Source organism: Hirundo rustica, chromosome 11 (genome assembly GCF_015227805.2).
Source record: "Hirundo rustica isolate bHirRus1 chromosome 11, bHirRus1.pri.v3, whole genome shotgun sequence".
Taxonomy (NCBI): domain Eukaryota; kingdom Metazoa; phylum Chordata; class Aves; order Passeriformes; family Hirundinidae; genus Hirundo; species Hirundo rustica.
The window spans coordinates 10099230-10125734 of NC_053460.1; the positions used below are offsets into that span (position 1 = coordinate 10099230).

At 40.4% G+C, this 26505-nt stretch overlaps 1 long non-coding RNA gene across 1 annotated transcript; it reads left to right on the top strand.

Moving 5' to 3' along the window:
• Positions 1-526: 526 nt before the first annotated feature.
• Positions 527-26505, top strand: LOC120757975 (uncharacterized). Its single transcript, XR_005702714.1, has 3 exons — positions 527-642; positions 9521-9798; positions 26231-26505. It is a non-coding gene; the product is annotated as an uncharacterized LOC120757975 (long non-coding RNA).

Genomic DNA, 26505 nt, shown 5'->3' on the forward strand with positions numbered 1-26505 from the left:
CATATTGCAAAACCATTCATTTGATATTCACCAGCATCAGCTCAAACCCACTTTGGGAGTAGTTCTGAATTGCTGCATGTGTTTTAGATATATCGGGTTTGCCAGGAGTGAGAATAAGCAGCACTGGGGGGATTTTCCTTCTGATTTTGAAACATTTTCTGCTGATTTGCTTGCTCTAACAGATCACAAGTAGATTTCTGAGCTTTCAAACTGAAATGTAAGTCTGAACTGGCCTTTCTGAGGTAATGGATAGTTTAATGAAACTGGAATGAATGAAAGGATTTTTAATTAAATATGGCAAGAATAGTAAATAAAAGTTGTGTAAAATAATCTCACTTGGCAGTGTGCATGCAGCCACAGAGGCAGTTAACAGACAATCTTTTTCACTTAAGGTCATGTGGATTTCGTGTACTTCTTTAGCAAATTCTGTTACTGACTAATTTGCCCCACCTCCCCATGTATGAACCCACCTGCTCCTGATAAGGGCTGGTAATTTTGCTGGGAAAGCTCAAAGGATCCTTGGTGGGTGCTCTCTCTCCCTTCCACTGGCTCTGCCTTTTCATCTTTGTAAGAGTACAAAGGGGAAAAAAACCTATCTTCTTAAAGGCTGAGCTTGTCTGCTGGAAAAATGCCCATTTGCAGGTGAGAAATTGTCTGTCTCAGGACAAGGGAAGGGATTGTTTGGCCCTGACTGGCTCTAAGCACTCTGAGCAATCTGGGCTCTGTCGCTTCCTCTGGGAGATTACGTTGCTTAATACATCAGAGTACCAGGAAGTTGGTTTCTTGCCCTGGGTATTCAATTTAAAACTTTCTTTAATTTAATCCCATTACTGAAGCTGGCAAGAAAAATAAAATCTTATTCAGGACAGGGGTTTGCTGTTTTCTCAGAATCCTCTCAGCAGCCTGAAACTCTGGGAGTCTCCAAGGGAATTGACAGCCAGGTTGTAAAGGTTCTGATGGACCTTCTTCCAGTTCCCTACAGACTCCTCATCAGGTTGGCCTTCAAGAGTCCTGATTGGTTTCTGTAGGGTGTTATAACATGTATGACACATTTACATGTAATTACTTTGACCTTTCTAAGCCTAGTAAAACTTTGTCATGGAAGAAAGCATGTAAAAATGTGAATATTTCTGAAATATGAGTAATTAGGGGGAGATGGGAAATGTATGTGTGAGAGGTTCTGTCTCAAACACCTGGTGACTCAAGCACCAGCCCTCGTGTGACCGAGGTGGGGATGAGGAATGGTCTCACACCAAAGCTCGTGACTTGGAGACAGAATACATGAGTTTTGCTGTGCCTTACACCGATTTATTTGGCGACCCCGTACAAATCACTTAACCTTCTTCTGCCCACAGTCCGTACAAGAAGGATGGTGTTTCCCTATCTCACAGCAGTGCTGGACACTTAATTCATTAGTGCTTATAAAGCGTTCTCAGGTCTTTTAGAGGAAAATGCAGCATGTCTGTGAAGACTTAATGCTGATTCATGTGCAGATTCTGAGGTCTGGCCCTTGGCTTCCCAGTGCTGGGATAAAGACTGGCTGATGAGTTCATTTTTATCATGAACCTAAATCTCCTCTGTGCTATTCCAGGACTTGCATAAAAGAAATTCCCAAGGAATATTGAAAATAAATATTGAAATGTTTCTATTTTATGATGAATTTTGTATGTTTACTTAAAAAAAAAAAACCTCTAAAGGCTACCTAATGCCTTTTGAAAGTGTCTTGACCCTATCTGCTGAGCCCTGTGCTGATTTTGAAGAGAATTGAGTGAGATGCTGAGAAAAGAAATATTTTTTTCAAGCCATGCTTTATATTCTTATGTTTCCTGGCTAAATTTAGAATTGTTCAGAGATTTAAAAAAAAAAAAAAAAAAAGCATCATAGATATTCAGATAAATGTTATCATATTCAGTGTGGTGGGACATGTCATTTTCCATTGGCATCATGTCATAGGCCAGTGTAATATGTCAGAAGTATTTTATTGCACTGGCTTCATCGCGTAAATGAGATGAGACGGGTTGCAAATCAAATTTACCATACCTACCTTTAGTATGTACCAAACAAGCTAACAGCATAGATCTGGCTAATACACAGTGTGGCTGCAGCAGCAAAGATCTGGTCTCAAATGTTGCTACAGGTTATGAGGGACAGGAGGTTTGTTACCTCTTCCTGTGTGCCTTGCAATATCCTTTATTATCGACAATTAGAATTGTGTTTCAGTTCGAAGATAACTCCTGGAACAGGCAGCCTGATGCAGATTTGGACAAGACAGGGCAGAGGTAGACGTGCATTTGATAGCAGTCCCTTGTTGCCTTTTGCTTTGTTAGCGCTGTAACTTCTCCTCTTCAGCCACACAAAGTATGGCAGAGCTGCTCGCTTCCAATCTCTTGGCTTCAGTCCATGCTTCTAGGAGGAACTCCTCATGTCTACCAGTAATGCCTTGGAAGAGAATAGGTTTCAACCATTATCAGATTAATTTGAAACCTTGAAAGTAAAAATGAAGAGCCTTTAGCTTCCCGTGGAAATCAATATCTGCTCCCTCACTAGAAGTCAAGGTAGGCAGGGAAAAGTGCCCTCTGCTTCAAACACTGCATTGCTGCTGCTTGCTGCATTGGGTAACTCAATGTAAAGACATCATTCAGTCATGCTTATTTGGAAGACTTGCTGTTGAGGAATAGCAATGAAGCCAAAATAATTACAACAATTATGTATATTACCATTTATTTCAACAACCCAGTTTAATCTTAATTTACAATAAAGTTTCATATCTAATTATGATAATTAAGTAATTTGGTAATTGTAGGTTGAAATAAGTTTGTAATAGAAATGTTACAAACTTCTTTGGGTGGCTGAGATTGCTATTATATTTCTTCTGAGGTGGAAAAAGAGAGGCATATTACTTGTGAAGTGGTAAAATACACAGATTATTCTCTATAGAAATTCAGGACTCAAGCTTGAGAGAACTGTAGAAATAAATGTTATCTATGTTATCTATTAATTTCTAAACATTGAAGTATGATTCTTTAAAATAATAAAAAAAAAAAATCTGTCCTGAAAAAGTATGATAATTTGGGACTCTCTTGTTTGTAGCATGCAGACAAGGAAAAATTACACAGAGAACACTGAGAAACCTTAGATTGGGTAGAAAGGGAAAAGGTGGAGGAGGGAAGAGAGGGAAGGGGTCAAAAGGAAGGTGATTACATGGCCTCTAGGAAAATATGTTCTCAGGGTACAAATTTTGCTGTCCTGGCACAATTGCTGAATCTGGGAAGGATGTTTTTACAGGAGGTGACTGCACTGCCTTCCTTAAACTTGGCCTTGGGCTTCCATTGTAATGCAATCCCATGGATATGGAAATCTCACCGTAGTGCTACTGCCTTAAACGTAAAATCTAAGACAGTGATGCTATGATAAAAGGGACACATGATTTATTTGCTGCTTGCTTCACAAGGGAGTATTTCAGCCTCTTGCTAGCACAGAAGGACTGTCTGGCTGCAGCGAGTTCCCCTCCATCTCCTACAGAGTGAATGCTTGTGGCTGATGATCTCAGCAGTTTGTCACTGCAGGAAAGCTTTGGGACGTCCTTTTTTTTCCCCTTAAAACAATAGCTATTATCAGACTTTTGTTGTATGTGCTATTCTGCCTTTGCTAGATTTTTACAAGCATGTGTCCATGCAAACTGTAAGTTGGCAAAGTTCTCTCAGCATTTCAGCAGGTTGTTGTGTCTCTATAAATAGTTAATTGCATGGAAATGGTTCACCTTCTCTTATGTGATGCTCGTTGGTAAAGAAACTCACAGTTATACATTTCTAAAGGGTTTCTTTTTGTTTAAAAACACATTTTTTTATGATCAGAATACAGGCTTCTCTCAGTTTCTTATACCACAATTTGAACCATTGGCAATATCTTCTGAATATTTTGTTACTAATTTTGCATTGATGCTCTGATCCAAATATAATGGAAAATTTTAAACTGGGATATAAGTCTGAAATATCAGAAGATATTACCTACAGGTGGGGAAGGGACCTTTTCTGGGATCTTCATTAAAAGAACAATATTCTCATCATTCCCAGCTGTAACCTGCAGATCAACCACATTTGTTTGCAATGTGCTAGGCAGAAAAATGCCTGTTTATTTTGTCAGGAAACATTAGCAATGAGCACTGTGTTTCCAGAACGCTCTAGGCACTGTGGGGATATGAGGGTTGATCTAGATCTGATTGGGTCCAGACCAGGATTCTGGATATCTGGGGACTCCAGTGAGAACCAGAAAGCACAGAAACTCCATCTGGATGAAGATTTCTGGTGAAGGAAAAGGAAGACCATCCAGGGAACCCCACATGTCAGGAAGTTTCTCACTGAACATCAGATGGTGTTTTCAGTCATAACATGAAAGGCATTTGATGGCTTCAGAAGGATTTTGAGAGCTGCCAGTGGTCTGCCTTCCAGAGCAATTTGGGTATTGGGTTACTCCTTTAGTTGTGCAATATTTGTCATTGTCCTGAGCAAATCCAATCCAATGTAGATGCAGGATCTCAAGCATGGGGAGGAGGACAATGAGAGAGTCTGTTTGCTCTCCCTGCTGTAACAGGGTTTAAATGATGGGCATGGTTGGCAAACCCACAACAGAGGAAGGTGCTTAGCCCCACTTCTGTCAGGGGAGGGAGGGTGTGGGGTGTGCCCCGGGATGGGCTCTCGGCTGTGGGACACTGCAGGGAGGGGTAGGCAAAGGAGGGCAGAGCTCACCTGGCGTGGGACAGAGGAGGTGTGTGAGAGAGGAGGGGAGGAGAGGTGCCTGTGGCAAAGCTCTGAAATTCAACACAGGTCTGCGGTGAAAGGGGAAACAGGGTGTGTTTGATTCCCTTGAGAAAATGTTTTTATTTTTTTAATGTTTCTTTTGTTTGACAAGTCAGGTCATGTATGCTGATACTCAGGTGTAAGAAGCCTGCTTGCTTGTGTTGATCTTGGAAGGATCAGAACAGTAAGAGTGGAGGCAAACTGCATCTTGACTGGGAAAAATGGAATCCTGTTTTCATTTTTACCCTATTTCTCCACTGCTTTTCCCTTCCCCAAATAAGTGTCTTCTCCTTATTCCTGTCTCACTGCACTGTGCACAGCCAGACACTGGGGTTTAAAATACCTGGTTTTTATAAAAGCAAAAGTGGTTATAGTTTATTTATTTTTGGTAAGCATGATGCCTTGAGTAATAGAAAGCATAAATAGAAATGGCCAGACCTGCACCTCTTCTTCTTTATCCCAGTATTACCAACAATAGGGAAATAACTGTTTTGGGAGGCATAGGAGAGTAAAAACCCCTTCAGCTGCTCCCCAGGCCACAGTCTCACCCATGTGCTGTCAGCATCATCCCATTCAGACACGGTTCCTCAGTCATTTGGATTGCAAAAGGAGACAGGCTTCATCCTTTGTAATTAGGTTGGATTTTAGAAAAAGGTTCTTTTCCCAGAGGCAAATCAGCACTGGAACAGGGTCCCCAGGGAAGTGGCTACAGCACCAGCCTGATAAGTTCAAGCAAAGTTTGTGCAATGCTCTCAGGCACACGGTGTGACTCTCGGGGATGGGCCGGTGCAGGGCTGGGAGTCGGACTCAATGATCCCTGTGGGTCCCTTCCAACTCAGCATATTCTGTGATTCTGTAATTAGCAGGTGGACTCCCTTCTATTAATAGTTTTTGCTCAACTACTTTTCCTTCAACATTAATATTTTTAATATAATGTCCTTCTTTTCTGTGAAGTAGTCATGTGGCAACAGTGGAACTTGGACACCACCCCCTGTCCTGGGGCAAGCGTGAGGCTCTGCTCCCCTGGCTGCCTTGCTGGGGAAGCAGAGCAGCTGCAGGTGAGGGTCTGTGCAGTGCGGACGCCGAGGGCAAGGCCAGGTGCTTGGTTTTAAAGTGAGGTGTTTTTAAAGTGTTGTTTCTCGTCAGGCTGCAGGACGGTTAGTCAGGAATGAGAATGAGCTCCCAACAGTCAGTCTCCTGGAAACAGTGACATGGAAATTCTGGCAGCAATCTGTTATGGGTGAGGCCCTTGGAATGGTATGAATAGCAGTTCAAGAAGATGCTCAATGCAAAATCTAATCAGCTTAGATGGATTTGTTACTGGAGATAGCAGGAAAAGATAGGTCCTTGCAAGGTTTTATTTGTTCTTGGGTGTGAGTGGGTGTTAAACTACCAAGATCCTCCTTTTTGTTTGACTTCAGCTTGAATGTTTGGCTCCATTTGTTTTTGAGTAACTAGAGTGTTTGGAAGCTTAGGGTGGATAGAGAGAGATAGACTACAGCTGGTAATAATAGTAGAGCCTTTTATGCTGTCAATTTAACAGTTGTAAAACAATTAGGGAGAATTATGTTAATAGCAGGCTTTGTTCACACTTTCCTTGCTCAATTTTCCTTTTTTTTTTTGTGGTATGTCTTTCCTACCATGCTCTGAGAGCACGTAAACAGTAGAGCTCTGTGTGTTTGTATTGTGTATGGTCAGTGTTATCCATTAAACCATGGCTGGATGTAGATCTTCTAAAATTTTCACAAATCAATTTTCCAGTGCTTTGGCTATTGCATTTTAAAGTGGCTGCTCCTAAACAAACAAAATCATGTTTTCAGGAAGCTAAGACAGGATGAGAAGTGATTTGTATGGGAAATGGCGTCTGATTTGCTCGGACTGCTGCAGCTGTTTCCTTCTGTGGTAGGAACAAAACCCCTTCAAATCGATCGGATCCATGTTGGCTGAGCCCTGCTACCCACGCAGAGGGGCGGCCGAGCCTTCCCCGCCCCGGTGGGAAAGCAGTAGTGCCAAGGCAGCCTGACCCACGCTGAGATGCTGCTTTGTCTTGCTCGGCTCCTCCCAGTTCTAGACCATGGATTAGTACTGCCCATTAGCACTGAGACTAATCTGGATGATGTCTCTCTTGCAGATAATGCAGCTCACGTGAAGGGCATCTCCTGCTGCTCTCCCGTACCACATCACAGCACGGTTTGCCTTCACTCCTCTCCCTTCCCACACCCAAGGCTCCTTCAGCCTTGGCACCTTCTTCCCTGCAGTTTACCCATGCTCAAGACTCTTCCTGGTACTGACGACATGGGAAGGGCTTAGCACTGTACAAGATCTGAAATGAAGAATGAATTTCTATCTTTTCTATTTTTTCCAGTCAAAACCACTTTGATTACACTGAAATCAAGAGCATCATAAATTAGTTGTTTCATCTGGGTCCCAAGGGAGGAAATAGACATGAAAATCTTCATGCTTCATTCTTCCCTACCCCCAAAATAACATGTACATGTAGATGATCCTTTAAGAAAGGCTTCCCAAACTCCATTTACCTTGACAGCTGTCACTTGGCACTTGTAGCTGTCATGGCAGTGTGTAGTTTTTCATGAATTACCGGCGCTGGCGGTTTTTTTCTCTTTATCTGCCCTCAGCCCATCAGCCAGGCCCTTCATAACGGCTTCTGGCACCTTGCTGGGGAGATGGGTGCCACTGCAGCTCCCCCACCTCGCCGGGAAACTCTGTTTACTGGTGTGCCTTTTCCTGTAAATATTACACGCAGCACTCATGGAAGGGATGTGTGGGAATGGAATGGCTTCACCTTGTAACAGTTAGCTGGGGTGGCAGCTCTGCCTTGACTGATAATCCGCGAGTCCTCGTGTTCCAGTTACTTCGCTAAATAACATGTAGACATCCCACTCTGAAGGCTTGTGTATGATAGTTAATTAGACAACATTTAATTTGGCTTAACATTTGTGTCAGTTTTGTGGAAGTGAGCCTCCATAATTAGGGAATACAGATCAGATTTCTGTCAGACTTATAACCTCTCACTCTAATTTAATGCTCGCTCCTCCGGTGCCGTGTCACGCTGGGTGTGCAGGATTAGCCCTCCCCACCCCATCTTTTCTGCTTGACTAGTAAGAAAGTTGCCCATTTAACACAACTGACAGCAAATGGGATTGTTCATGGAGATGTAAGGGCAGGAACTGAGCTGGACCTGTTTCTGAGAAGTTGAGCTGGTCCTGCAATTTGTCTGTTGGTTTTCTGAAACTGTTGGAAATGTTTGGGCATCTGCAGCATTCTCAGGAAATACCGAATGGAGTACCTGAGTTCCTGCTCCATTTGTGGGTCAAGATATGATGTCATTGCAAGTTGTACCGTGAAAATATGTAGTAGTAACTCAGTGGTACTCGGTGTTCAGATTTTGATCAACACAGCTGCTTTCTGCCTGGTAACCTCGATGCTGGGCAGCACATATAAATGAGTGAACATAAATAACTTGTGAATTTACTGTTATGAAATATTGCTTCTTATATTGTGATGGTGCTCCTTCAGAACGAGTTTTGTGTGCATTTGAGGCCATACTGTGGTTTCCAAAGACCTGAACTTTCCCCAAATGCAGATATCAATTTTGGTGTCTAAGTGAGCAGGGATCATAATGACTTCAATGGGGTGTAAATGGATGGTGTAAATCTGCTACACAGATTTATTAAGTGAAACTCTAGACTTATATGTGGTCATTCTTGTCTTATCTGTAAATCCTTGAGACCATGCTTTGCATGGAAATCAACATTATGTCATTTTAGTCACAGAACATTTCCCTTTTGTAGTAAATTATGTCATGTGTCATTTGGAAAGTGATACTCTGCCAATTTTATTTTTTTGGGGGGGAGGGTGAAGTAATGTCAAGTTCTGTTTATTCAGAGACCAAAGTAAAAACAATTAGAATAATGATTGTAAATGAAATAATTTGTCTTTATTATGCTATGTTGCATAGCATATGTCTGTGGAAAGCTTTTAAAAGGAGGGGTTGTGTATCCTCACTTGTCCATCAATAAATGCTTGCAGGCTGAGGAGATGTGCACTGCATGCTCTAGATGAGAAACCTTCCAAAGCTGAAATTCAGAATTTAGTGGGAGATGGAATATCACATATGTGGGAAAGGAAGGAGTTCAACAACACTGCCCTGAGCTTAAATTACTTGGATGTGTAATGCATTGTATTTTGTATATAAACACATTGCTAATAGGAGGAGTTTAACTGCAGTGCCAATACCAGTCTGGCACCGCTCCTGGAGAGCTGCACTCAGTTCCCTGATGGGTTCCAGAGCTGCAGAGCTGCTGGGAGCAGTAGCCTGCACCAGGTGTTTGGGAGAGGGAGAAAACCTCACAGTGCTCTGACTTGGGAGTGTTGTCTGAGTGTTGTGGTAGCAGTGAGTGCATTAAAAAAACCCCTGTTCCTCTTGCTGAGGCTTGCTTGTTTATTTGATGCAGAATGTGTACAGATTTCTTTTTGTGAGCATGAAGGATTTCTCTCTGAAACAGAAGAATGTTGCTGTAATAATTTTTGTTTTGCAGAATCCTTCCCTGAGAAAGATATTATACAGGCTTTAAAATGTTAGGGTCTCCGGCATCATACATGCTTAGGATCCCTTGTGCATCAAATACAGCTCATGGCAAAGCTAAGGAAGTCGGTGTCCTATTGAAAGGGCCTTCTTATCTTATATTTTCTTTGCTCAACAGGGAATAAAGTTTGTCATGGTGAGACACCAGACCTCTGACGAGGCTCAGGTAACCTCGCGTGCACGGTGCCAACAAAGGGGCCCTGTCAGCCCTTGTAGAAGGCACTGAGACTTCAGTCAGCCCTGACTCCCAGAAGATGAGGAGTGTGCTGCTGAAGCGCTAGGCTGTGGATCCTCGGATCTCTTGGTTCATGGAGGAGCTGCAGAGGCTTGGCATGAAGATGAAAAGGTGACAACAGCAGCAGCATCCCAGAGTTTGTGATCACACAGCCAGATGAGGTGGGTGATAGACAATAGTTCATATAAAATTCTCTTTTGTCTTACCTGGTTTGTATTCTTGGCTGCGATCAGAAATATGGCTTGTTGTCTCTAATTAATTCTTCAATTTTCTTTCATTTGTATTTTGAATTTAGCAAAATTCTACTTCATGTTGGAAATGCCCTCCATCTAACCCAAAATACATTAAAAAGGTTATTTGTTTAATCAGCAGGGTTTTTTAATCTTATTATATGCTGCTCAAAAGTGAATATTTCTTTGTATTGTACAGTACACATTTACATAAATTAGTGTTATCCTTGGTTATTTTGCAACCCATAATTTATACGCTTTTTAGCTTTATCATAAAATAAAATCTTGACTCTTAATATTATGGGAACATTTTTAGCATCATAGCAAATTACCTTGGGAGGAACTATTACACAGTCAGTGAACTATCCTACTTGAGTTTAAAAAAAAGAAGAGGAACTTAAATGTGTATCAAATGCTCAGCTTTCACTAGTCTTTCATTTTTGCAGGCTTTTGAAAACTGTAAATTCATAAAAATTCTGGTAAAATTCATCTGGAGCATAAAATATTTGCAATACGTTTGGTTGTTTGAAAAAGTTCCAAGATTTATGGCCTCATTTAATTATTTTTTAAGTGTTAAGATAAGTTTCTTCCTCCTACCAGGTTTCTTTGTTTATATATTGTTTCCACAGAGGGTTCATTTTGAATATTGCATTCAGAAATGTTGACAAAACATTTGTCAAGAATTTCTTTGAAATAATTTTTCAGGTACCTAATCTTGCAAGGTACTGCTAAATGGAGCTCTTGTCTCTGGGACAATCAAGGCCCAAACCACAAACAAATTGCATAAGCTCTCCATTTCATCACCATAAAAGTGAAATATAAAAATGCTATGAAAATATTTGCAATGCCTCCCTTGGGATAACTTTCCTTTCTTTTCTCTGTAATTTTATGTTTGGCTAGCTTGGCTGTCTTTGACCAGTCCTCTGTACCTTGTCGGGGTTGCTAAATTCCTGATCCAGTACTACTCTTGCTCTTTGTGTGTGCTGATAGCTGCAGGTCAGGATCAGGGTGTATGGAGCTGTGAGCGTTTGAGACTGGGGATTCTGGCCCCAAAAAACACACTGAATAAATAAGAGTCAAGTACTGATACAGACAGTTGAAAATAATTTTGGTGGGGTTTTTTAATGTGGCCTCTAGCGGTATTTAAAGACTGCGAAGATCCTTGATATCTTATCACTTTAACTCCTATTATTGTTGAACTCTGTGGTTATACATATTTCAGCATCTTCTTTTCATGTCTCCCTACGTCTTTCTAACTGTTGGACAAGTTAGTACGTGAGTTTCCTCCTTTTATGTGTGCTAGATGTTGTAGATACTCCAAGGGAGGGAGTAATTAAATTATTGTTTCAAAGGAGTTCTCCACCACACTAATAACTTATCTGTAAGCTTATTAAAGTAGTTGTTTGTACTCTAAAAAAGACTAAATAACTGTTGTATAATCTCAAAATTACAATAAATCATAATTCCTCCTGGATGGCGGCAGCTGTGACGTCTGGATATGCCTAACCGCTGATGTCTGACAGGTTTAAATACCATACTTGCATGTACCTGGAGGAGGGCACAGGAAAATATTTACAATTCTTGCTGTTGTGCATTCTGCATATTCACACCGTGGCTATCTGTGCTCCTGGTGTTGGGCCATCAGCTGCTGCTCGAGCAGCAACCTCGGCTGAGGGCTGGGGAGAGGCAAACAGCAGCGATAGCTGCCTGGAAGGTTTTGTTAGCTTTTGAAATCAGAGGTAAAAGCTCCTTGTCCCACTTGTACTGCAAAGATGAAGTGTATTTTTTATTTTCACCACCACCCATTTGGGCAGGATGGAGGGAGGAGGACTGGCCTGGTGTCGAGTTCTGTTGCCTCCATGCATTCTGCTAGTCATTATAAGTCCTTAAAGAGAATAAGTCCACACAAGTCTTTAGGGACCCAACTGCTATGATAGAAGGCAGGCAAATAGGTGTGTGTTTGGACAGAGGACTCAGCCTTTCCAAGACCTCTCTGCTTCCAGGGACAAGACCTGTGTAGTGAGGGAGGAGAGGGGAATACAAGTTTGAGTCCTACAGCACAAATACATGTGTGCCTGATAAAATTCTTCCTGCTAATGGAGTTCAGCCTTTTTTTTCATACTATTGGATCAATGAAATGCTCCTAAAATAAGCTCCAATGGCTGGTTTTTATTGCAGCCTTAAGGAATAGTTTAATTTTGTCTTAGAAATGCAGTGCATCTGATATGGCCATTTGCTCCTGGGATCTGTAAGATTTTTACCTTCCCTAAAACAAATGACTACTGCTGATCTTTGGGGACCAGCAGCTGTGTGTACACTGTGTGCCTGTCCTAGAGGAGCCAGAAACCAGGTGACTGGCCCAGGCAGAATCAAGTATTTATAGCAAAATAAAGGGTGTAAAAAGAAATTTAACTACAACATCTCTTAATGAGTCTACATTTGGAAAGTGATTGGGAAAAAAAAGTCTCCAAGTTAAAAGTTTTACGAACAACTGCTTAGAGTGACGTATTCCTTAGCCTTGGAAAAAACCATGTTTTGGGATGGAATGAGAAATTTTTTGATGACCGCAATATGAATATCCTATCCAGACTGAATTGAAGGCATGAGCAAAATGCCCTGCCACTGGAGTATGTATGCACTGAGGGACGCTAGCGCCTGAAGGAACATGACTGAAAAAAATAGGATGACTTTTTATCAGAGCATATGGAACACCTCTTCCCCTTGCTCACTGTGTTGTTATCCTTTCTCCAGGGCTGTGTCTGAACTCTGAGTGTCTTGTGGGCCAGATGTGCCAACTCACTCATCTCTGATGAGCCCACTTAACTCCAGTTTGCACTTCTGGTGCTGGCCATTCCCTATGCCAAAGCTGTAGGGTCACAGCACACAACAGCATTGGGTTTGGAAGAAGGCTGAGCCATAATAGATGGTAACAGAGAATCAGGAGCTCCTTCTTCATTTGCTGTGTTACTTACGGGGAGTAGACCCACAACTTCTCTTTTATGATTGGCTTCTTCTAAGGCAATGAAGAAACTGGTGCCCAGTGCTCCTGTGTTCTTTGAGAGGGGTGACTTTAACTCCCCTGAACTGTCCTACAGGTGCTGCCGTGGCTTGTGGTCCTGCTCCTCAGAGTGGGAAAGTCCAAGGGCTGTGAAATCCTCCAGCACACTCCATGTGCTGGCAAATATCATAAAAATCCCATGTTTGGGAATACCTTTTTGGTATGCAGAGTATCACTTCCAGGCTGCATTCCTAGGAGAATAACTTTCCATCTGTATAAGATTTCACCATCAGCACTGACACTTCGGTTTATTAAAATTAGCCATTTTGCGTTGAAGTGGTATAATGAATTAAAAATTAATAGTTCTACTTGAAAAATGTTCCTATATTTCAGTGACTTGAAATGGAGCCCCATGAAACTGATTTCTGATTCTCTGATTTTATTTCAGTTAAGTATATTTATCCTGCTGATGGATGTGGTATGGATTACCATACCATATTTTAACATGCCCCAAAAACATATCAGCAGATATGTAAAAAAGTGAGTTAATAACACAAATGTCTGCTATCATGCTGCTTTGTAAAACCATTCTTAATTTAATCCATACACTAAATGTGCTTTCCAGTTACAAAAATTCATTATAAGCATCAGGCAGAAGTGAAACCATGATACAGAATTGTGACTGATGTAAAACAGACACAGAAAATGAGTAGCATTAGGACACTTACTTTGAAGTTTGTTAAAACTAGTAAAGTGATAGCCACTTTAAGTGAAACCTGCTGTTACAGATACCTACTGGATTTTGGGAACATTTCACTTTTGAACTTACTCCTTGCAGTCTGCTTTAGTGTTTAATATGTTGTAGTTGCCTTTTTTTTTTTTTTTTTTTCCCCTTAATGTAGCAGGGAAAAATAAAATAGCTGATCTACTCAGATACCTTATTATCTTTGCTCACAGACAGCTGAGTACATTTGGTATCTGGGAAAAGAGCATTTATTCAAATACCTATGAGACACTACCATGCTATAACAAGTGCAAATTTCAAAAAAAATAACAGTGTACTCCCAGTGAATACCCATCATAACGTTGCCAAATGGGAATCATGGCAAAAATAGTGAATCATTTGAGCAGGGATTTGAGGATGACAAAGTAAAAGAGAGCAGTTAGGTTGGCCACTCCAAGTAAATTTTCAGCATCTTGTTGGTGCTGGTGATAATTTGAACATAGGGATTGATTGCAGACTTTGTGAGCCTTTCCAGTTAAATGGAGGCAGGTGCCTCCTCTGAGTCATGCCCATTTACCTACAGAAAATGGACAAAGAACTGGCACAGGAAAAAGTTCCTGAGCATAGCAGAGATTCCACAAGAAACAGTTCAGCATCTCAGTATCTAATATTTATCCAGATAATAACCATACATGTATTTATGTTGCATAAAGATGTATTTCTAGTTGAATTATAACAGTGATGTGTGAAATAGGGCTGTGAATTACAGGACTGTGATTAAACAGAGTGCTCCTTGAACACTGGCACTCTGTTTTATATATTTTTGTATATATAAAAATATAAGTATTAACATGGCAATCTGAAATGGACTGACAACACTCATTTTTCAGAGAGGTCAAGGTGGGCCACATTCTATGCAGGATGTTTATCTTTCAGACAATATATCCTTACTGACCATGAGTCAGTTTGCATGCAAAGTGATAGATAAAAAACTTGAATGATGATTTTTCTCATAAGAAAGATCATTTTAGTCATGTGTGTTGTTTGGGGCATGTGTGTGTTGATTATACATGTTCTGACTCATGACAATTAAATAACTCTTCTCCCATTGTAAACTACCAGAGTCGTTCAGGGTTTTTCCTAGAAAGGATTTTTAATGTTGATTAAATAAACTAAAGCAACTCTCTTTGGATAAACCCCATGACTTCTGGGAAGACCATATCCAGTGGATGGAGCATCCTCTGTTTGCCAGTAAAGGAATGCCTGAGCTTTGCAGTTCTGTGAGTGTTTGGATGTTACAGGAGCTGGAACCTCCTGTTTCAGCTGATACACAGAAGCAACTTGGTGGTCTCTAATGTGGGTTCTTATCATGACAGTTTACCATAGGCTAGCCATGATTTATACATATTTCTGTGGCATTGATTAGAGCTGTGGTGTTGCAGATAAAAATGAGAAAGCAAAAGCAATGTGGGATGCTGGGATGAGTACTATGCAAATGAATGAACATCCCCTTGGATTTTCTCCTAAAGTTAAGAATGCTTCTGCTTTGGCTGTGCTTGTGAACATGTGAGAACTGTGTTCCCTGGACCGCAAGCTGGGACTGCATGCACTCCTCTGCCCTGGACAATTCACACTGGGGTTAGCTGGACTCTGTGGGGATGCTCTGTGACACAGAAGGGTCAGTCTGCAAGGCTCCTGCCTTGCTCCCTGCAAGGAAGCAGCTCAATAAACAGGGGAAAAAGTCATACCTTGCAACCAGAACTATGTCTGTACAAACTCACTGTGCTGTCACAGAGGTAACAAGGACTTAAAGCATAAATCCCACTTAATTGTCCAAGGAATGTCTCACAAATTGGGTGTGTCCACTCTTGTCCGAGAGAAGAAGGTTTAACAGCCCTAAACGTATCTTTGTGCTTTTGTCAGGTCTTGGTTCCCTCTTGCTGAGAGTTTTCAGTAGCTCTCATGACTTTTCCTCTTGTACCTTCCAGTCAAGAGGGAAGTTTGTAGAAAATCAATGCCATATAATCTACAAGGCCATTCTATGCATGTGTATTTCTGAAATACATATAATTAGCCCTGTTCGGATAACTTGAGAAATGTAATTTGCAAAGTTAATTATTTTAGAAGGAAATTTAGAGACAGTGTCTAACTCGTTGTGTCAGAAGATAAAGAGAACTAATTTCTTGAGTTAAAAGCTTGCCATGTATAATTTTGTTGATTGCAGTGTGCTGTGTGGCTGCAATTATCTTCTGTGTGGTATTTGGGTGTGCTCTCTTCCACTCTATTATCCAGCACGCAGTGCTAGTCCAGTGAATCTGGGAGAGGTGACCTGGGAATACGCTAAATCTGATTTAGTGATGAGGCTTGAATTGCTTTTTTGTAGTGATGTTTATTTTTTGAGGATAGTTGCTCGAAGGAAATAGGCAAATCGTAGCTGACAGAGTGGAAGAGAGTTTGCAGTGCTCTGAGTGACGTGGGATTTGATCCCTTTCTGCCAAGAACAGCACCCCGTTTGGTTTGCTTTAGATTACACATTTCTTTTCAGAACCCGTTGTCAGAAAGCTGCTGAATAACTTTCTCAGGAAGAGCATATGACAAGGAGCGTGGTAGCAGGGACAAATGCAGCTATCCATTTTCCTGCCACTTTCTTGGGATGCCAGACTTAAAACTGTGCTTCATTTCCCATGTGACAAGGGAGATTTGGGCTGAATCTGCTTTAGCTGCTTTACCTTAGAGGCATGTTTCTCATTCCTTTTTTAAAATTTTGGTATTTATTTCTAGGCTAACAATTTCTTTCTTTCCTTATTTATTTATTTATTTATTTATTTTTAAAAATCTAAAACCCCTCTCTTTTTGGCTGGTTCCTTGTCCTAAAAATGTGGTATGTGTTTTTCCTCTTCTCTGCTGTCCAGACCACGTTCTTGGTATGGGGAAGCAGATCGATCTGGCAGCATGATACATTCTGACTAATTTTTCTGGCATCTCTGTGATCATGATTCCCTAATGTTATCCTTGACTTGTCGTCAGTGACAGAAATTTGAGGGCAACTTGTTCCTCAAAGTGTTCTACATGGAAAAAATATATTTTTGTCTTTTTTTTTTTTTTAATCTCTAAAGCTCCCATTAAAGTTAGACTCTTAAAATGGATTTGACTCTATGCAAGGCTGTATATAAAAGACCTTCCCTCTTGCTTATCGGTTCCTCAGCATTTCTCACACGTGTTGTTTGGGATTTTGATCCTAAAAAGATTAGACTGGATTAATGTTTTGTTTTCCTTTCAACCATGTAAATATTGAGCGGCAAAAATGAAACAAAATCCTCATTTCTATAAAAATACAGCAGGACTTAATAGAATCTTAGAAAATAACCTTAAGATTTCTCTTTTTTTTCCTGCAAAAGGTTAACTAAACATGGCCCCAGTTCTGCAAAGGATTACTCTTGTTTAATTTTACATACTGTGCATTGACTTTCAATGGCACTCTGCATAAAATACCCTCACTCAGCCTTTGGAGATCATGGTCTGAATGATCACACAACATGATGCTCCATATTCCACTTAACTCAAAACAGTTAGCCAGAGAGTATCCTCTCAGGCCTCTGGTTGTGTGGATCTCTGTCACTTTCAAATCCTTCTCTTTTCCTGTGGTCAGCTGATGACACTGCCTTTATGTTTCACCTGCAGGAAAGTTGGCACCTCCTTCTCCATGACTCAGTTTCTAACAGATGTTATCCTTTTTGGCTAAAATCAGCAACTGCCTCCCAGGATTGTAGAATGGGCCTCAGATATTAGGAATGTGGAGGAAGAAAATATATAGAAAGAAATATTAAAGCTGAAGGTACTATTCCTCACTCAATTAGAAAGAAAAGTAGAATATTAAGTAAGCACTGAAGAGTGTAGCTCTTTAAGTTGCTTTGTTGCTTTTTCATAAATAAGAGTAACTCTAAGGATACTCTAATTCTGGATCGTAAAGATAGATTGATCCCCAGATATATCAAACATTATCTGGAAAAAAACCCCACAAACTCTACCAAACTATGTCAGCAGAGGCAACTTCCTTGTATCTTTGGTCTCACTCAGTGTTGTTTTAAATTAATGTTTCCTTTCAAAAAGAGCTTCTCAATTGTCAAATTTCAATGCTAAAGTCCTAAACAGTTAACTAATCAGATTGCTTCAAAGTCATTCAGAAATCCAGTAGAATACAGCCATGCCATAAACTCCATTTTCTGGTTCCCTTGGGAAAACTGTCCTTGTTCAAACAGAGGGAGAACAGACACAAATACATCTGTGACTGCCCTGACACTTCTGAAGGAGCAGAGCTGTTCTCGGCAATGTGAATGGACATTAGCATTGCCAGGGATTCGGATTTTATCCCTGTCTGCTCTGGCTCTCTTTTTGAGTCTTCTGGGATGAAGTAGCAGCACAAGTGGCTCTGGCTGTGCGAGTGCGGCACGCTAGCAGCGCCTCATGTGAGGAAATGGAGAGACACATAAAACTGCAAATGAAGAGGGAAGCTGCCTCTGCAGCCAGCAGCTGCAGTGATGCAGCCACTGCATCTGGTGTCGTGACAGTCCCAGCCTTCCAGTGTCCTCTGCTCCCAATTACCCATTCCTGTCCCCGGCCCCAGAGTGGCACGGGTGCTCCGACCAGCAGCCAGAACCGAGCTGATGGTAAACTGAAGTCAAACTGTGGATACTTCTTCAGTTGCTCATAACATCACCACAATTGCTGTTATTCTATGCTAGAAGCCTGTTTCAATGCTGCTGGTCTGTGCTAATGTACATGAGTATGGGATTTTGTGAGGGAAGAATATATGAAAGTACATGAATCAGTGCTAGTAGGGTTTTGCATTCTGTGTAAGGGCCTGCAATGCTGCTTGACGCACACAGAGTGCACTGAACTCTGGGTCATGCAATCAGGAGGTACCAAAAAATGCCTTCATTGGAAGTAGCAGTATCCCCTTGGGCTTCCTCTCAGCACCAGGACTGATGTCCCTGCAGTGTTCCCATCTGCTTGGGGCCACCCCTGCATGCATGGGCGGAACTGGCAATGCACAAAGAGGCAAAATAAGTTCCCCTACCTTGATGGTACAAAATCTTGAAGACAAGAAGAGACATCTTACTCCATTTTGTAAGGAAGTTTCTGCATCTCTCTGAGTCCAGACCCCTGATCTGTCTCCTTAAGTGGGGCACCTCTAGTTTTCTGCACCAGGACTCCACAGAAATCCTTGCTCTGGTGAAGCTGGGCCGTGTGTTTTGAGATGTCAGGGCTGAGGCTCGTTGGTTGGGTTTTGGTCTTTTTTTCCAGGGCTTCTAAAAGTGCTGGGAATTGGCTCCCATGGGACAGGAGTGCCCTTAGCCTGCTACTGGGTGCTTTTGCAAGTGTTAACACGTGGTTCAGACTGTGAGAATAAGGGAATGGTCTCACAAGTGTCTTCACAGCACTTGGTCATTTGGATTTTGAACATATTGGTACACAGTTGTAATTTGAACAACTTACCTTGAAGGGAAGAGGCCTCTTTGAGAGATTGCATTGGAGTGTGCTCATTTCTGACTATGTTCTCCCTCCCTTGCTTGGGGACACTCTGATAGTGTAACTTTTTTCCAGCATGCTATTTTTACATCTGGCCCTTTAATTTTGGCAAATCCGTTTTCTGCAGCCCTAATATCTCCCTCCTTTTTTCATTTTTTTTCCCCTTAGACAGATTGCAGCATTTTTCTTTCCCAGCTGGTCAATGGCTGTTACATTTTCATGTGCTTTTTATTGTTACTTTTTAAGATATAAGCATTCTTTAAGGTTGCTGTCAGCAATGAGCAAGGTTTATACTGATGTAGTGATGGGTGAGAAGTGTTGAGGGTGGGACCATACGTGAAACTTGTTTAATGTTTCACTGATCAACATGGACCCTTTTCTTTTTTTATTTTCCCAAGTGGAACTTGGGTTCTAGTACTTTTCTTTGTTTAGCAAAAAGATGTAAAAATTACCTGCTTCCTTGTTTTATGTGCTGTGTATGTAATACAAGGTAGTTTTCATTAAGAAATATCAGAGAATCATAGAATAGCTTGAGTTGGACAGGACCTTAAAAATCACCTATTTATGAAAAAGCACCAGAGGGCTTAATGTGAAGAGAACAACTTTATAAAGACACATTGTACAATAAATTCTCATTTCTGTCTTGATCCAAATTAATTTTCAAGTGTAGACAAGCCCTTGGAGCTGCTTGTTAAACTCTGTTTATAAAGTATCTATGGCATCTGGAAGAAAATAACACACTTGGAGACAGGCAATATTTTCCAAAGCAGCCTAACTACATATTTTTTCTACTTGACTTTTACAAAAAACTCTCCCGTCTTTGTGCCTGGCTGGACTTTTAAAACAGTGAAATGATAGTGACATATCCAAAATGAAAAGCCTTTCCATTAGCACTGCAACACTGAAGACTCTCTACTGCCCCCCAAATATTCTCTGAGTTCATAGAGCCTTACAGACTCAAAATAAATACATTTAATTCCGATCCAGCAGTGAATGTTTGAACCCTGGTTTATGAAATCAATCAGGCAAAGTAGCAATACCTGATGGTAGTGACAGAGGCACTTTGAACAGCTGGCAGAGATCATTATAAAAAAGCTACAAGAAAAACATGGATTCAAAGCCTCAAAATCATTTATAATGTAAGCCTCAGTTTGCTTTCCCCACAGTGCAACTCAGAATAAATTTGATTAGAGGCAGAGTGGCTGGAGAGGACTCTTACACAAGTTTGTAATACCAGGCACAATCAAGCTTCTAATAGCCTAAGGGATGGTTGTGTTTGAAAGCTAATTTGGATTAATGCAGGGCCTGAATTTAAAATAGGGCTAGGTATTTCTGAATAACTGTATTCTTATTCCAGAATAAAAGTGTCCACATGTGAAGTTATTCAGAAACAGCTATTTTGGCAAAATCTATTTGTATCTGAGCCTGAAATCTCTGCCTGTAGGCTGCTAATGGAGAAACAAAGAATAGTATCAGCTAATAGGATCTCTCACAAAATCTCTTCCTTCCAAAACCTGCAAAAAGACTTTCCAAACTGTAACACTTTAATTTAACTTTGTATATCTTGATTTTTTTTTTTTTCCTCAAATGGAAAATCTTTTTAATTAAGAACAGGATTAGCCCAGACGGCTTAAATGATAACTTCAATGTGCTCATCATTTTGTTAGACTTGATTAAAAACAAGTCTTTCATTTTCAAGGCTTGTATGCAGTATTGACTTCTAAGCATCTTTGGATTTAGAGTAAAAAAAGCATGGGAGTCTAGTCAAGACAGAGAAAGGGCCAATGGTGCTGCACTGATAGAATAGGACAGGATTTTGCAGTAAAGCCTGGAAGAAGCTTGGCCATCTCCTTGCCTTTGTGTTTTCTGCCAGCATATGAATCCTGAACGGGGAATTTGCTTTGGATTTGCAGGTTGTGTTTCAGCACCTCTGCAAAGTGTCAGGGTGTAATGTGTGTGTGAGGGGCAGCCTGACCTGCCCTTGTGGGTGGGATCCTTGGAAGTGCTGAGTTGCTTCCTCTTGGTGCAAGTTGAAGAGCCTGGTGTGTGAGGCTGGTTGTTGTCACCACTGCTGGATGTAATGCCACTGTGGTGCAATGTTCATTACCACTGCCACAGCACTGGCAGGATGGAACTAAGTGCTCAATTTCCATGATTTTTGTTCTTTCTCTTTGCATGCAGCATTTAAAATTTGTAATTGGGCTGATGTATTCAAGTTAAACTAAGGCAGGCCAGCATAACAAAAGATCAACCTCCAAATTTGCAGCCTCTCTGCAGAAATCTTTGATAGCATTTGTAGATAGAAATGTAGCTAGTAGCTATTTGATATCTATATATATATATAGATATATATATAGATATATATATATATTTTTTTTTTTTTTTACATAGGAAATTAAGTCACATCCATTGAAAAATATAGTCATTACACACTGGTAGGTTTCAGACTTACCAGGATAACCTGTGTATTTCCACTCAGAATGAGCAGCAGTAGGATTTAGGAGGCACGCTGTGAACTGCTGCTGTAACGAGCTATTACACCATGGATGGTGCAGTTGGCTTTGATGGAAGTCTGTTCCCGAGCTCCCAAATATGCTCTGAGATGTTCTTGGCCGTGTGCTGCACAGGCTTTCAGTGATGCAACCATGTGGGGCCTCCTTGAAATCACACCACCTCTGGAAGGAGTTAGTGGCCTGCTGCATCCTCTGCCTCACAGTGTCTGATTCTGGAATGTGTTTGGATTGGGACTGGGAATCACACCCAGCCCTTGGCTGTGTCTTGCAGCTAGAGCACCTGCTTTTCAGCTGTGCCCGCTGCTGCATGTGCCAGATTTATTACCCATGAATTTTCTTTTTCCCTTTTTAGCAAATATATATATATGTATATATGTGTGAATAAATGAAATATTTTGGTCACTGGTGCAATAATAGGTATCTGCTATTACCTCCAAACCTGAAAAACTTACTTGTATATCCTGAAAAATATCAGGATGGCAGGGTTGTTATCTTGAACACCACCTACTTATTTTGCTAAAACAGTGGCAAAAAATGCATTACAACGCAGAGAATAATTTCAGAAGCACAGGTAGTCAGCACGGTTGCATTTGTGATAGCTGAAAGTTACAGTGCTCTGAAATGCAGAGCAAGGTAGGGCTATAAAACACACAATTCCCTGAATGTATCTGTGAACTGACTCTGTAAGTAGAAATAAGTTTCTCTGCCAGCTTGAAGTTTTAATTGTTTCCCTTTTTAAGATTCCATCTACGATTAGATTAGGTTGTTTATCGTGGGTAGGGTATGATGGTTATTTTTGCTTTACCAAAAGCCAATTACATAGGTTGGTTCCAGTCCCTCGCTAAATAGCTTTTTCCTTGGGCATTAATTTTAATGTTTAAATAGCAAGTGCATTTTCTTACGGCTGCATAAAGATATGTATAAGTAGAAGGCTACTTTAGTTGGGAAGATCCAATGCTCAGTGAAGCCTTTCGCATATATAGAATACTGAATATCTAAACCATTATTTAGCATCAGAATCAGTTATGGTTGTCTGACTGATGGACAATCTTTTCCTGACCCAGTCTCTTTGCAGGTGACCTATACTGTCTAGACAGTTGCATATTATTTATACATTCATTTCAGATTTATAGTTCTTTTAACTAAAGTTGAGGATGTTAGTTTGCCAGTGACTCCATATCCATATCAGTACTTGAAACAGGCTGGAGCAAACCCAGCTTAAAACTAGCAATTCAGGCCCTTTCTATTGCTGCCCATTGTTTGCCAGTTTGCCCTTCATCACTTCTCTTCTTCACCTCCCTCCCCACCCAAAAAAAAGAGGAACAAAATAAAAGAAAAAGTCTGACACAGAAGAAAGGTTTTATAAGAGCTGCTAATTTCAAAGAGCAGAGATCAATTCTGGTTGATCCCATTGGGTGATTGGGGAATTGCTAAAACAGTATTTGCATCCAGGTTTCAAGTCTGAAATGCCAGGGCTGAAATAAAAGAACTGCTCTGCAGGGCTCTTTCCTAAAGCGTGGGTAGAGGGGAAGTCACACTAAACCAGCTCTGGTTGGGTCATATGGGAGAGACCAATCCACCTGCAAGAGCCCTCCTTAATGTGTGATTTGCTTCTGAAAATCCTGTTCTTGACTCCTTGTGGGGTGAGGCAAAAAAGGACATGAAAAGAAAAAGACATGAAAAAAAAAGGACACGCAGTGCTGCTGGCATTAAATGCAGTTTTTGAGACTTGCTGTCGCTTGCCATGTCCTTGCCACTACAGATGGTATGTGAGTCCTTTATTTTGAAGATAATGAGATATTATGTGAAATTCACATCTACTTTTAGACTATTCACTCATTTATTAAAATTTTATCAACTGTGCTCTTCTAGGCAGCATGATCTTTTTAAGTGTACAGAAATAGAAGCACACATGCATCTCTGAGTGGCAACAGATTATGTCAGGGAAATATACACTGGCTTGTCGTGAGCACTGGTTGTGCTGGCAAAATTTAGAGCTAGAGGAGCAATAAATCCTCACAACTTCCTCTTTTCTTTTGCAAATGGCTGTTTATTTTAGAAAGGGCATAAGGAATCTGAGAATACTTGTCTTCAACATGTTCCCAACATCTTTTTACGCATGAATAATCACAGTAACGGTTCTAAAGGCATTGTTACCAAATGGCATTGACAAGCAAGATGGGCAAGGCAGAAAGAGGCATGTAAGAGAGGCTCCAAAAGTCAGAGGAAAGAGAGGGCATGCCAGGAAATCCATGTAAATACAGGAAAGTGGGTAGAGTACAGGGATGCTTGGGGTCTGGGAAGAAGGAAGGGAGGAGTGTGAGAACGAAAAAGCAGACTGAGGGCAGGAGATGAACTTAACCTGGAGAAAAAAAATGGCAGAAATGTATTGGTCACCCGCCTCTAGGAACATGTCAACAGGGGTTGAAAATTCATTTTACTGACCATTTTAGAAAGGATTTTCAAAATAGGCCTCTTCTTCCATGCTTACATTTTGTTGTTTTGTATTAAATTATAAAATGAAAGAAGTAGTCAAAAAGGAATTAGCAGTTACTGTACACAATCCATTTCAAGTCCTGTTACTACAGAAGAGTCCTACTCAAGTGTACCTGAATACTTTCTCATATGAATTTCTTGATTTTCACCTCTCATAGCAAAAAAAATTCCCTGTAATTCCTGATCATTTCACTGAGAAAAATATTCTTGACTCTGGTGTTTGTATATTTGTAGGAAGTGCAAGGAGATGATAGACTTTTAAATGAAAAGGTAGTCCTGTGCTGCTGTTCAGAGTTAAGGTGATAGATGAGAGGAAGGTAGTCAAAATTAAAGATCTGTTAAATTCATTAGGGCTATTTATGGACTACCTTTGTTGCAGACTTTGAAATGAGTAAGGTAAGGAAATATCAAATTAACCACTCATTGAAAAAGGTTTGGATTTTTAAAATCATAATCCTAAAAAATACACATTTTCTAGGTAATAGGAGGAAAACGTTTGGACATTTTCCATGCTTGTTACTTGGAGTCCCAGAATCTTTCTGTTTGGCTAATACAGTATAAGATTAATTCTCTCACAGCGCATTGCCTGGAGTTCAGTGCACATGTTTACTGATGTGTACAGCTCTCAAATAAGTTTAGTGCTTCTTTCACCCACTGTTAGGAAGTATATTTAAAAGAAATTGCCTTTTATAGATTTAAATTACAAAAGTACTGATATCATGCAAAAAGCACTTCAACTCATGCAAGCATACAAATGTGTAAATCTTAGGGAAAAAGATACCCAGGGCTAATATGAATGTAAATAGGATTAGCTGCTTGCATTAGTGTCTGAAATACAATTTTAAATGCTTGCTGCCTGGTTATTCCTACACATACACAAACACACACACATATATATATATGCATACATGTCTATATATGTGTGTGTGTGCAAGTGTGTATATATGTTTACCCAAGAAATGTATCTTACTAGTACTTGAAAAAACCCGTTTTTTTCTTCTAAACAGGAAGACTTTTAAAGAAATTACTTAATGACAGCTGTGCTAGTTATGGAATCTAATATGTTATTATATATAGAAGGTTTATATTTGTTGTTCTATGAAATATTAACACAAAATGAGGGCAGACTTCCATCCTTCACATATCCACCCAAACGCAGCAGTAATTTTAGACCCAGTATTCTCACTGAATCATGAACAATGACAGCCACCAGATTCTCTATAAGCCTATGAAAAGAACAATTTTCAGTTAATGGCACCACTAAAGCTGCATAAATCAACATACACGGCATTTCATTAGAGATTTCAGTCCCCTATGTCATGGCTTCTGCAGCAAAGCAAGTCCTTTAAGCAGCCTTAGTGGTAGTAGAGGGAATTTAGTTTTGTTATTACTTATGTTAAACTGATATAAGCATGGGGGCTATAAGATGCCTAAAAAAAATTCAGTTATCTGACACACTCTTGAACTCGAAGTAGGGTAGATGCCTAAGGAATAGGGCAGATTTTCTGTTTCTCAAAATGTCTAATATTCTTTCTGTTCTTCTGCTTGCTAATAGAAATGGTAATGCTTTTTCCAGCAATAACCATATGTACCTGTGAATTGTTTAGTTTAAGTGACAGCTAAAAAGCGATAATGTCATTTTCTCTCCTGTGTGTAGTAAATATGTTAGAATGATGCCATAGTAATTGTACATGAGCTTGTAGAGAAGAAAGAGTCCTAATTTGCCCTGTCAAAGTGGGCAAACTGTTGTCAAATGACACAACATTGCATACCTGGAGAGTGATGTCAGACTAATAATTGCTCAAGCAGAAAAGTTTGTTTTTTCTAAAGTATCAGCTTTCTCAAGGTGTGCTGTTGTGTAGAGGGGCCAGTGAAGAATGGTGCTGTGGTTCCTGCTAGGCAAGCCTATTGCTACAGGCTGTGTGTAGAACATGGGAAATCAAAATTAATTACGAAGAGTAAACAATTTGGCAAAAGTTAAACCTGCTGTTTTCAGTTAGATGTGATTCATTTTCATGTTTTTAAGTAAAACACTTCAACTTTTTTGTTTGGTGAGAATATTTTTCATTTACAAAGCTGTTTGATTTATGTATGAACCTCCAGGCCCTTTGCAATGCTCAGCTTTTGAAATCAGCGCAGCATGGAAGGCAGTGGGAGCACACCAGTGACACCAGGATGGGGTCCCCATGCACAGACACCTGGGTTCAGCAAGCAGGACTTGCCCTTTGTTGTGGGCTACCAGCTCCCTTCTGTCTCAGCTTCATTTTTTCTGGGTAATGCACCCCATTGTAAATAGATCAATTGCCAGCATTATGTAACATAAAGAAAGAGAGCTCGCTACATCATTTTTTCATAATTATACAAAAATAAAATGAGTG